Source organism: Pinus tabuliformis, chromosome 2_2, assembly GCF_031772625.1.
Source record: "Pinus tabuliformis cultivar Carrire ecotype Pingquan chromosome 2_2, CPIR1, whole genome shotgun sequence".
Classification (NCBI taxonomy): domain Eukaryota; kingdom Viridiplantae; phylum Streptophyta; class Pinopsida; order Pinales; family Pinaceae; genus Pinus; species Pinus tabuliformis.
Genome location: NC_142300.1, coordinates 861,849,751 through 861,862,291, shown reverse-complemented (window position 1 = coordinate 861,862,291; position 12,541 = coordinate 861,849,751). Strand labels below are relative to the sequence as shown.

General features: G+C 38.0%; 1 pseudogene; it reads right to left on the bottom strand.

The window, feature by feature from the left end:
• Nucleotides 1–5,616: 5,616 nt before the first annotated feature.
• On the bottom strand, nucleotides 5,617–11,635 carry LOC149195713 (mitochondrial outer membrane protein porin of 36 kDa-like; annotated as a pseudogene).
• Nucleotides 11,636–12,541: the final 906 nt, after the last annotated feature.

Below are 12,541 nucleotides of genomic sequence, written 5' to 3'. Positions count from 1 at the left end.
CAAGAAAATGATACAGTTGAAGCTTTTAATAAAATCTTGGAGAAAGGACTTACTAAGATTTGTTCTGTAAATAGGGATGATTGGGATGAACATGTTCTAACTACATCAAGGGCCTATCTTACTATTGTGAAATGGTTGCATAAGTATAATCCATTCCGTCTTGTTTATGGTCGGGAAGTTGTAGTACTGGCCAAGTTTATTGTCCCTAATATATTTATTGCGCAAGGTACTAAAATGACAGATGATGAATCCATTGCAGAGCGGCTACAAGAGCTATGGGAATTGGATGAGGATATATTCTTGGAAGATTTTCAACAAACTATTCAAAAGGAATGACAAAAGGCTTGGCATGACTGACACATAAAGAATAATTCCTTCTCTATTGGCGATTAGGTCTTGCTCTATGACAACAAATATTTGAAGCATTCGGGAAAGCTACAAATGCACTCGTCAAGTCCTTTCCTTATTACAAAGGTACGAGATTCATGATTTGTTAAGCTCGCGCAATTGGATGGAATTATTTTTCCAGGATGGATGAATGGTGCACACATGAAGCCTTACTCTCGCTAATAAAAAATTCAGATAGTTGTGGATCTCCAAAAGGAGGTCATAGTTAGGTGTAGGATTGAGTCAGTCATGTTAGTTATCTATGTTTGTTGCAATAATAAATGCAGTTCTGTCAATTTTTCTAGTTTCTTTTAGTTGCAACCCACTGCAATTGATTGTGGTCGAGGGGTAGCATGTGTAACGTGTCCTTCCTACCAAAGTCCATCATAATTAGCTGAGTTCTTTCGAGTCATTATTATAATATTTCTCATAATACCTTCTAACATATTTTGATTGTTTATTTTTTAGTCGTGTCATCATTCTACATTAATTGGACATAATTATAATCCACCCTTGAAGTGTCAAATTTTTTGGCCGCTCCTATGACCACTAACTAAATATTTGTTCATGAAGAATTACCTTCAATATCTGGTCCAGAACTTTCCACAACCCAAATTTTGCAGCTTAGACAAAACCCTAATCGTTGTCGCGAAGTCTTAGGTCTTATTGCATAGGCCTGCAATCTTGTTCCTTTATTTCCTTTGCAGAATGTTGATCAAATTCACACTCAGTTTCATAAGGAGCAGAGCCATGAAAGGGAGACTTCATCACATACCCATTCTAAGAAGTTTGTGGCTAATGGACAACATTTGTAGGCTCAATTCCCTTTTCCCTACCATTAGAGAAATTTTGAGGTCTAAAATGGGACTCCTAAGGAGTATTATAAAATAATAGTAGAAATAATAAAATAAGATTAGATTACCTCATCAAGTTTTGGAGGGAAAAAAGAAAAAAACTACTTTTTCAACTCGTATTTTTAACTTATCTCCCTATGATTTTACTTACATTTCACTAGTACAAAATGACTAATTAATTACTATAAAAAGGACTAAAATTTGCATATAAACGACTATTTTTCAGTCGGTGACCAGTAGTAGCTAATTTACAGTATCTTATAACGCGACCAACTTTTAGTCGTTTTTAGCTTAATCATTAATTGGTTGTCTCAATTTTATTCTCTAGTATTATATTTAGTCATAAATTTGGTTATTGATTTAGTCATTAATTGCCATAATTAATGACCAAATATACAACAAAATATATTACTATATGGTCACTCGAGAAAACCAATTAATGACCAAAGAAATATGACCAAAATGTTGGTTATGTTATAAGATACTGTAAATTCGCTATTAATAGTTATATATATGCAAATTTAAGTCACCGTTTGAAACCAATTAATGACCAGAGAAATATGACTAAATTTTGGTTGCGTTATAAGACACTGTAAATTAGCTACTATTAGTCATATATATGCAAAATTTAGTCGTCCTTTGGAATCACAAATTTACCATTTGCAGTAAAAAAAAAATGTAGTTTCATATTTATTATATAAATGACTAATTTAGTAGTTTATATTCATTTCATTTACTTTCATTAATAATCATTATAAATGACTAATTTAGTCGTATATTCATTTTATTTGTGTTCATCATTAATCAATATAAACTACTAATTTAGTAGTTTTAGATTGATTTTATGTGTTCATTATTAATCAACATAAATTAATTAGTATGATTTTGCAACTAAATTTAAAAAATGTCATACAATGTGCATGTTCATCTAATATGAAAACGCAGAGTTTCATATGTTAATTACAATACTAAACAATATCAAGTGCATCTATAAATAATTTCAACCACATAAATTATATTATATGAAATGTTAAAGTATTACAATATGAGTTTCTAACTTAATATTGTTTGAACTACAATTTACACATGAAATGATGTTTCATCACTTCAAAACATTATCATTGTGTTGCCAAGGCATTACAGGTGAATTCACCAACTCTGAAGACTTGACCATCAGTCTCTATGTGTGTGTCTTATGTGGGATATTGAATCTAAGAATATCACTAGATCGGTTCTCTTCTCTCTCTCTTTTTGCATTTGTCGCTCCAGTGTTATTGCTCTCAGCCTCTTTCTTCAATTCCTGCTTCTTAGCATCAATACTGAGTTCATTTTCTGAAAACAAAAGAAGATACAATGCAGAGTGTAAGACATGAAATACAATGAACAGTAAAATATAAACTAAAGTAGACTATAAAGAGTTTATACGACATATACCTCAACATCAGTAATGTCAAATCCATTTTCCCCATACAAGCAAGAAACTCGAACAAGTTTTCTTCAGTTTGGCGATAGTGGCCACTATAATGTGGCCATATGACCTGTATAAACAAAGCAAATAAAATGTCACCATATAAAATAACACCTTAGTAACTTAGTATTCAACCTTCAGGAAAAGATTAGGCACAATCATGCCAACGAAGTTACATGCCAAAAAGTTCAAGCTATAGGTAACTTGTGAAAACAAATAATCTAAGATGTGATGTTTAATCCTTGTCATTTTATTCGCAACAACATTTAATTTTCTAATGCATGAACTTGGTCAAGTATATAAAAAACATGTGCTCAAATAACAACATGAAAGTAAACTTTTCTGATAGTCATGAAAATCTTTTAACACAAAATAGTTATAAGGATTCCAATCAATATCGTGTAATACTAATTTCATCTTCAAGCTTTGGTTGTTGTTTAAATTGACATGATACCAAGTATTTTCAATTTCATAGTTAAAAGACAAAACAAAATCATAAGAAACATTCAAAATACAATCAAACAATAAAGAGAGGATATCATGGAATGGACATTGCAATTATAAAAAAATTGTTTACCTATCCACCGATGTCTTGTCTGGCATTCTTAAAACATTTTCTTTCCCAAAATAACCATGAGGTGAAAGAATCACAAGATTAAAAACCATAGGAATCCCTACTAGAAACATTTCCAAAGTCGATGGCTTAGGTGCCTGGAGGACCTCTAACAACAAATGAATCATATCCAATACATGCTCTGCATTGTCTCCCCATCCTTTTTCCAATCACATTTCCTGTAACATGCCCACAACAGAGTCAAGTAACAATCAAACAAAGACATTGACATTTGTTTTTATCTTTTCTATCTATAAAATTTGAATCTGATTTGTTTCGAGAACATATTAATTCATATTTAAAGTCTTCCTAACATATGAGAAGGTATCAATCAAGCGAATTGTAGCTTGGTTAAACTCGGTATCCTTTCATTCAGCATCAATTTCTGCAAGATAAATGTCACACATTATTCTTTCCCATTTCTCAACATGCTACATATGATAAATTAAAAGTCACATAAAACCAAGAGCAAACCCTTTTCTAACCAAAACAAACAAACAATGCCTCTAATAAAACTTCATTCTAATATCAGTAGATGAAAAGAGAGTGGACCATTTTTTCCGCTTGACTTTGCCTATTTTTGTTATGAAAGTGCTTGAGCTTCAGGAACCAACAAATGTGAGGGAAGTTGTAAATGTGAAAAAAATTATGTTGACCTTTGTAGACTTCTTCAAAATGATGTGAATGATGCCATTTTCGGATGTGGTAAATCTCATAATAAGAAATGGCCACATTGGATGCAGAGATTAAATATAAAAACTTGTGGACATGGCATGTATTCTAATAAATTGCATTGCAATGACTACCATGGGCCTCCACGGGTTACAGCTCCTCAGTATGTTAGTCTTGATGATGAAAGAGAGATGGCAACGATAAATATGGGTGGTCCTAGTTTGTATGGTGGATATCTTCAAACCAAGGTCATCATCTTAATGAACCTAGGTTCTGACATGGTAAACCTAGATTTGGTCCTCACCCGGGATCTGTCAAGGATATTTTCACAAGAGTCTCACAATTTATCCAGTAAATAAACAGTTAAATTGTATATTAAAACAAATCGAAGCGAACTGCTCAAAATCCTCTTAGGTGGGTTGTGGTCAAGTGGTTAAATCAAAGCACTTTCAGTGCACAAAACTGGGTTCAAAGCCACCCGAAGACATGTTACTAAATTAATATGGCCAACGAAGTTATCTACCTCATCCAAAAGTGGGTGGAAGTCTTAACAACCTTTATGGCCCATGGTTGTGGTCTGTCTCAACAAGCGAGGAAAGATGCAAGTATTGGATGAATTTAATGTGGCCAACGGAGTTATCTACCCCATCCAAAAGTGGGTGGAAGTCTTAGCAACCTTGATGGCCCATGGTTATGGCATATCTCAACAAATGAGGAAAGATGTAATCTTGGATGAATTTAATGGAAGAGATACCCTTGGCCATGGCCTCTAAGAAAAGGTAGAGCCCAATTCATTAACAAATTTCCATTTTCCAACTACAAAAAATAATATCACAAGATCCTAAACTGGATGGAAAAATACCTTTGCTATTGTAGCCGTCAAGTCATGCATGGAATGTGCAGCCTCGTATGATTCAAAGAAAGATGCTTCTTTAGACTTTTCTATGGCACTTGAATACACCTATGCAAAAGTATATTAAATCAACTTTAAATATCAGATGGAAATAAAGCAGAAATATCAACTATGGTGTTAATATCAATCCCAACAAAAAATTATTATTGGCTAAAAATGAATATGTTACACACACAATAGTGCCAACTCCTTTTCTTGTAGAAAAAATACAACCAATTGGATCAGTTGAAGGTCGAGCACTGATGCTAACTAATGTCCACAACAAATTTGGGCAAGCCAACACACCCTCAAATTATTAATTCAATCAAAATGGGAAGGTCTAAGCCCTCATCCAAATGTTGAAACAATATGAAATGAAGGGCCTGAACAAAACCCCACCCATATCAAATACTAAAGAGATCAGTTAATAATATTACCATTACCTAAAACCAAAAATGTTTCACAACTTTTCAACCAAATTGAAGCTCCGGCCAACCATGTTTGGCAACACCCATTTTCAAGAGCATATGCCTTATAAAATTTACAACATTTGACTTCACAAAATTACATTGCTAATTAAGTCAAGGTGTTGAGCTACTTTGTGCCTCAAAAGAAAACACATGAACTGAAATAATTATTCTGAAAGGAAAAACTCAAAAATTCCAATCAAAATTTGGCACAGACCTTCGCTTAAATCTGTACCAAATAGTGCATATCCATGACAAATCCTTCAAGTCTTCAAAACCAGAGATAACACCACCTTCACATGGTTGTGAAAGGCTTTGGTGTCCACCTCACCAAAAAGAGTAACAAAACTTGTAGGCCTCTACTCATGCTGAAGTAGTGCAGTTGTCGTTCCATAATTATTGAGGCACCCCTTAATTGTTGTTGGTGGGTCCAAAGCATGTTGAGTGCCTATGGTGAACATATTCTCATTCCTTGAAAAGCTATGTGATATCTCTTCTCCAATAACGATCTTTTTTAGAGAACTAATAATGTGCAAGTAAGATGCCTTCAAGGTATCACCCTTACCAGTTCTACAAAGCATGAGTCACTTTCAATATGACACCAAAAAACTTTCTATGCAATGCTTCATAAAAAAGTTTGCAATTGCCCCTAAATTTTACCAAAAAACCCACTAAAATTCACTATTTTAGTTTACAAGAATGGCAAGGACCAAGTCTTACAAGGTCAAAGAAGAAACAAAATCAAGCTTTGAAATACTCAAGCCTTCATCATATTTCAAGAAGTTTCCTGATGCAATGTAGAAAGAAACTTCACCCCCTACAGAAATATTCTCGTTTCCAATTACTCCTGAGAAATGTGTTATTGGAGATGGTGTCAATACAATGCTTGTACTGACCCCTGCATAATCATGCATATATTGAAGCTCAACCTGTCAAATTTACAATATATAATGTAAGCAAAGTTAAAGTGTAATCCATGTCACAAAAAAAATTACAAAAGTATTTTTATCACTATAAAACATGAAGAATGTTGTTAAGCATTGTGTTTATCACAACATACCAGCATGAAATTTTACCATGTAGATAAATGATCAAAATTAGGGGGCATGCTGAAGCCTGAATAATACGGATGTATGAGTAAATGTCTACAATATTACAAAGAAAAGGCTCTAGATAGAAACAAGAATAAGATGTTTTGTTGCAATGGTTCTCACATATAAAACCAGTTATTTCAAACTGCAGAATTGGCAATTTGATCCCTTCTCAAGTGAGACTAAGTGGAAGAGAACACTACAGATGAAAACTAAAACATATTGCAAATATATGCATTCAAGAAAATGGCACAATTGACACAAATGTCTAATCACCTTAATTGTCATGTCTTTCTAAATGGTAAAAATGAATGCCACAATAACTGAAAGAATGTTTTAACTTATAGAATGTAGCAATGTCCCAATTAATACAAAGTACTGCAGGTTGTTACTTTACAAAAAAACACCTACATTAAGCATGAAAATTGTTCAAAGCTAAATATGATGTCAAAGATAGATTTGATTGTTCAAATCCTACAATTAATAGAGACGACATCTTGCACAACTAGGTTTTCACTCTCAAGTTCTCTATTCTTAGGGGTAGCCATGACTTCCCTAAGGAGGGGTGGCTCCCTTTCCTCCTTTGATCCAGCCTTTGAGGTAGCCACAAAAGCTTTCAAATATCTTATGGAAGCTTCTTTCTCAAAAGCAAAAGAACCATAACATCAACCAAATGATGGTTTGTTAAGAAATGGAATAAGTGCTTAAACTCATTCCATCAATCCAAGGAGAAAAGCACTTCATTGCTACCTCTAAAATCTGTGCTTTGAAATATAGATTCAATTATCAACTATAAACCCCAAAGTTACTTGAAAACATCACCCATTGTCACCTTGGTGATCATCCTTCTCACATAAGGCTAGCTCTCCTCCAACATAAGGGAGGAATCCATGATAAGCCTACAAACTTGTCCTTCAAACACTAAAAAAACATATTTGCAAAATGATATTGTTTTTGTCTTTTAAGATTTGAAATGGAAAGCTAGGAAAAACATAGTGCCTGCTCCTTGGGCTATAGACTCTAAGAAACAAACAAAACTTTAAAATTGATGAATAATATGTGAGTCATGACAAAACAACCAAATAAAAAGTGTTATCAATCAAGAATAAATCCAATAAATATGTAACAATGCTATCTCCTACTAGATGGAACATTTGAAGACAATGTGCTCCCCCAACTTGATCTCTTGTAAGTCACATAGCTGAAAATTCCCTTTGAGGTGTGCGATGCCGTGAGCTATCTCAAACCAAAGCTAGTGGGAGCCCACTCTGAATGAACCAAGGGGAATCCTAAGGTTGTGCATCCAATCTCTATTAGTATAGATAGGCCTAATAATAAGAGTCACTTAGCTACATAAAGCACTCAAAATAATAAAATGGCATATTCAAGCTAATGCCCTCACACCTGGTCAAGTTTCCTATCACTTTTTGGTTGGATACCAAAATGGAAACTTTGTACCTACATATGAGTCAGGTCTAGTGTCTCTTGGTCCTATCATAGTTACCAAGGAGCTTTCCTCTTAGTTAACAAAAAATAATATTTCTTCCTTTCTCACCAATGTCAATTTCAAGGAGAAGTATCTATCAAGTGAGGAGATCTTGAAATTGGTGGAAGCAACTCTTTCGGAGAAATTGCCATCAAGTAAAGGGAAAAAGCCATCAAAAACTGCAATAGATGATTTGAAGTCCAAGTACACAAATTTCATGTCAGGAAGGTTTCCTGATCTGCCAGAGGAAATTTCATTCTAATAATGTGATGGAATATTTCTCTTAAATATTATTGTTTGCATTCATCTGTTTTTCTATGATCTATGACCTCTGTAAGGCTAGCCAAATTCAGGATGCAAACAACCAATTGAAATAAATTTTGAATAGGGGTTTGTTTCTGAGTTGTACTACTTATGGGGCATTCACAAGAAAGATGGAGGAAGGTGAAAGGTTGGTTGCTAAGGGAACGGTAGTTAGCAATTATTGTCAAAAATTATTTCTACTATGTATCATACACCATCAGTGCTATGAGTAATACTTACTTGATTTAGTGCCAAGTACAAAATGATGGAAAATACTTGCCTCCAGACCTATCGCAATAAGTTTGGTGTTCTGCGAATCAAAAAAAAATTCGTTGCAAAGTTTCAAGCTTTTAATAATGTTACCAAAATAGAGGGTATGAAAAATGATAACAAAATATGATTGCATATAAGCTTTGTAGTTTCTTATGTTACAGAGCCTACCATCTTCTACTCTTATTTTGAATTACATATCGCCACTGACATTGCATACTGCAAAAAATCAATGAAAACTACACTACTGCTACCATTAAAAAATACTTGTTGAGAAAATTCATCTTGGATTCAATCCATTCACTAAGAGACAACAATAGAGTTTGTTGATATAATGTTTGACGTAAAGAAATAGAAGCACAAATTGTATTATGATTATTTTGGCACATTGTTTTCCCAACAGAGATAAAAACAAACAGAAACAAAAGTACAATTATGCTTAGGATCACACACACAATCATTTACGAAAGATTTAGATCTCTAGGTTAAAAACCAATTTAGCACTCACAGTTACAAATGAATAAAATAGAGTAAAAATGACAGCATAAAGGTTTTATTTGGATGCATTCATAGAATATCCAATTCTTGAATATGAAGTAATACGATGTAAACATGTTGACTTGATTGGAATCTTTATACGCATGCCTCCTCCACGACTTGTATTATACGCTTGTTTTGGTCAGTTACCTCGATCACAGTGGCGATGGCAGAGTCTCGTTGTAGGGCCATCTATTCATTATTAATCCTCTTCTCACTGATCACCTGTAGATCGTGGTCTTCGCGGGCCCTCAGCTCCTCGATCACTCCATCCTGCAATAGGTGGAGCACCTTGCTAGGGAGCACTACCAAGTTCAACCCCACTCCCTTGAGGGCGCTGAATGTAGGCCTGTCAGCTTCATCCTCTGTGGTCAGTGCTCCATCTAGCAACACTATCGCGCTGGAGACCTTTGCATGCAGCATTTCGGTATCTTCTGAAACACCAACAGCGAGGCTAGTGGACATTGTGCCAGCCTGTGATGCACGGGTCTGCAGCTCCTACAGACCTGTCTAGATGGCTCCCAATAGTAGTTGCTTCTGTTGTTCAAACTGTTGTAGTGCCTTCGCAGTGACATCTCGCACCGTGTCTCCAATTTCATGCAAATCTCCCTCTGTGAGGCTGATTGGGTCCAGGGACGCCTTAGTGGCCTTGGATTTCTTCCTCGACCCTCCTTTCTCTTGTTCCCTTGGATGCTTGATATTAGGGGATGTCTCCTGCGGGTTTGAATCGTGCTGCTCTGTCTTCTCGTCCGTTTCCTCCTCAGTGTCGGGCGAAGGCGACCTCGCGCCTTTTTCAGAGCCCCGCTCTGTTTCGCCTGTTTTCTTTTCTGTCTGCTGGGCGGTATCGCGCTCTACCTTGGCCTTGTCAGTGGCCTCCTTCTTCCTCTTCTCAGCCAACTACACCATCCTGAGCTTGGCCTCTTCCTTTTTGTGCTGCACGACAGACTTGCTCACCCCCACCGCCAAGTCTGATGTAGTGCGCCACTCTGCCGGCCAGCGATCAAGTACTACATCAATGGCATCGTTTGTTGCCAAGTAAGGCAAGTCATACCATGTCTGCGCAGGGTCCTTCCGTGCCCTGATCGACACATGGTGAAAGTCTGCCTTGAACTCTGCATACCCTTGTAGGTTGGAAAACACAGTAGGCGACAACCACGGTTTGCGATTGATGGCCATGCAGATGTTCATCTCCATCAAGATCCAGAAGATCTTGTTGTCCTTGTTGCAGTGCGCATCCTTGGTCACCCACAGCAAATCATACTTCGCTTCTTCTAGCAGGTCCAGCGCGACCGAGGGGAATTGACTATCTTCCGGCAGCTCCCATGCTACCAACACAATAGACAACAAGAGCCACACATAGTGGAAGGTCTTGCTGAGCTCCTGTGCCTCGCGGCAGTTCACAAGGAACTCACCGCAGAGATAGTGCACCCAATTGAACTGGACTCCTTCAGTGCATTGGGTTGCAAGAGCAACGACTAGTGCTGACACTTCATCTGCGCGACACTTCCTCATAACCTTCCCTGCCAAAATCTGTGTGGCCACCTTGACTACAGGGTCACTGATACTTGAGATGGCATAGCCTCACAATTTCTTCACAAGCTTGAATTTCTCCTTCATGGCCTTCGTGAGGGCCTGCTCGCCACCTTTTCCGCCAAACATCATGGCCAGATTTTCTCCTATCTAGATCATCCACGTGATCCTATGGATCAATCTGTCGGTGATGGGTATTGGCTCCTCCAGCCACAGACACCCATCGTGCACTAAGCATAACAGTTGCTTGATGACCAATACTGTTATGGGGGTGCGATTATAGTGCGGCACCCATAGCAGGTTGAGCAGACCTGCCTTGTCTACTCCTCTGAGACACTTCCGCAGTTCCAATGCGGTCATTCTGGTGGTTGTATCAATAATGTGGTGCATCAGCTACTCGATCGCTAAGTGCAGGAACTTCTCATGGTCAGCTAAGTCCCAATCTTCCAGCTTTAACAGAGGAACTCACTTCAAGCGTTGTCCTTCAAAGACAATCTCGTCCGGCAACAGAGGGGTTTGCAAGGGGACCTTGCTCTCATCAATGTCCTTTGGCACCTTGGTCTTGCCCTTGCACAGAGGGACGTACTCGGTTAACTTGGTGATAGGGTCAACAACCTAGACTTCCACTTCCTCCATGTCTACCCCCAAGTCCTCATCATCCATCGAGTTGTATTCAATTTCGTCCTCCTCTGGCTCCAGGTTAATGGCTTTGCCCTTTTCCTGTGCAGTGGGCTTGTCCTTCGGTGGGTTTCTTCTCAGTGACGCATGCAATGGTATTGCATGTTGCTTTCCCTTTTTGTCCTTCGCGCTCTCCTTGGTTGCGGTCAGCTTTGGTTTAGGCGTCCATCGTGATTTGGGAACTTCCGCTAATACCTCCGCAACCTCCGGGGTAGCTCCCTCTACCTCCCCAACAATGTCCGACACAGCTCCTTCGGTTGTCACTACTTCGGTGTCCATAACCTCTGCGGGTGTCGACATGACGCTATTCAACAGCTCCTGTGTCGCCTGTGGTAATTGCTCAAACACCAAACTTGCTATCAGAGCTTCAAAGAATTCCCGGTTCATGTGCGCTTGAGAACTCGACAACTCAATTCTCAAAATGCCAAGTGTTTTTCGCTGGGCAGCCACTTGTGATTTATAGGGCATCTTGAATTTAAATCCCACTGTTCCCCCCAAATTTGATTCATTAATACCGGATTGGCGACATATTTCTAAGGATCTTACCAATAAATTCTGTCTTAAATGCTAGCTGCCTGCTGCATTTGGCCGCATTTCTACTGTCAAATCATGAACAATGACTTTAACGGTCACTTTCCGCCTGACCTGCGCGATTTCTCCCTGGGTAGCGCAGCTCCCTTCATGCTGTCGTAAACCCTGTGACATTTCCTTGCTCCGCACACTCCTCCAATCGCGCAGTTCCCCAACCCAGGTAGTGTAGTTTATAGTCTCGCGCCTCCATTCAGCTACCTGGAGCGCTAAGACTATGCTACCCTCATATAGTCAGATGGCCAGACCACCGGTGTATGGCTTCAACAGGCTGCCATTCACCTTTCCTGTGAAGGGATCTCCATTTAATAACCATCTAAACTACTCCATTGTCACTAATCTGCTTAATGACATAGGGCCCTAACCGATGCATACTGAACTTCCCTGGAAATTTATCAAACTTACTGTCATATAACAAAACTAGATCATTTACTTTAAAGGTGCACAACTTAATGTGTCGATCATGCCATGATTTTTCGTACTGCTTTTGGACTTGTTGGTGAAATCCAGCTAGAAATCTCTCTTCCTCAATCTCAGCCAGCTACGCGAGCCTCTCTTCCAGGGCTCCACGATCTGTCATACCCATGAGTGTCGCTATGCACAGACTAGGCACAATGAATTCCATGGGCATTACTGCTTCAATGCCATATATAAGCCTAAAGAGTGCCTGTCTAGTCAACATTTTGCATGTCATCCGATAGGCCC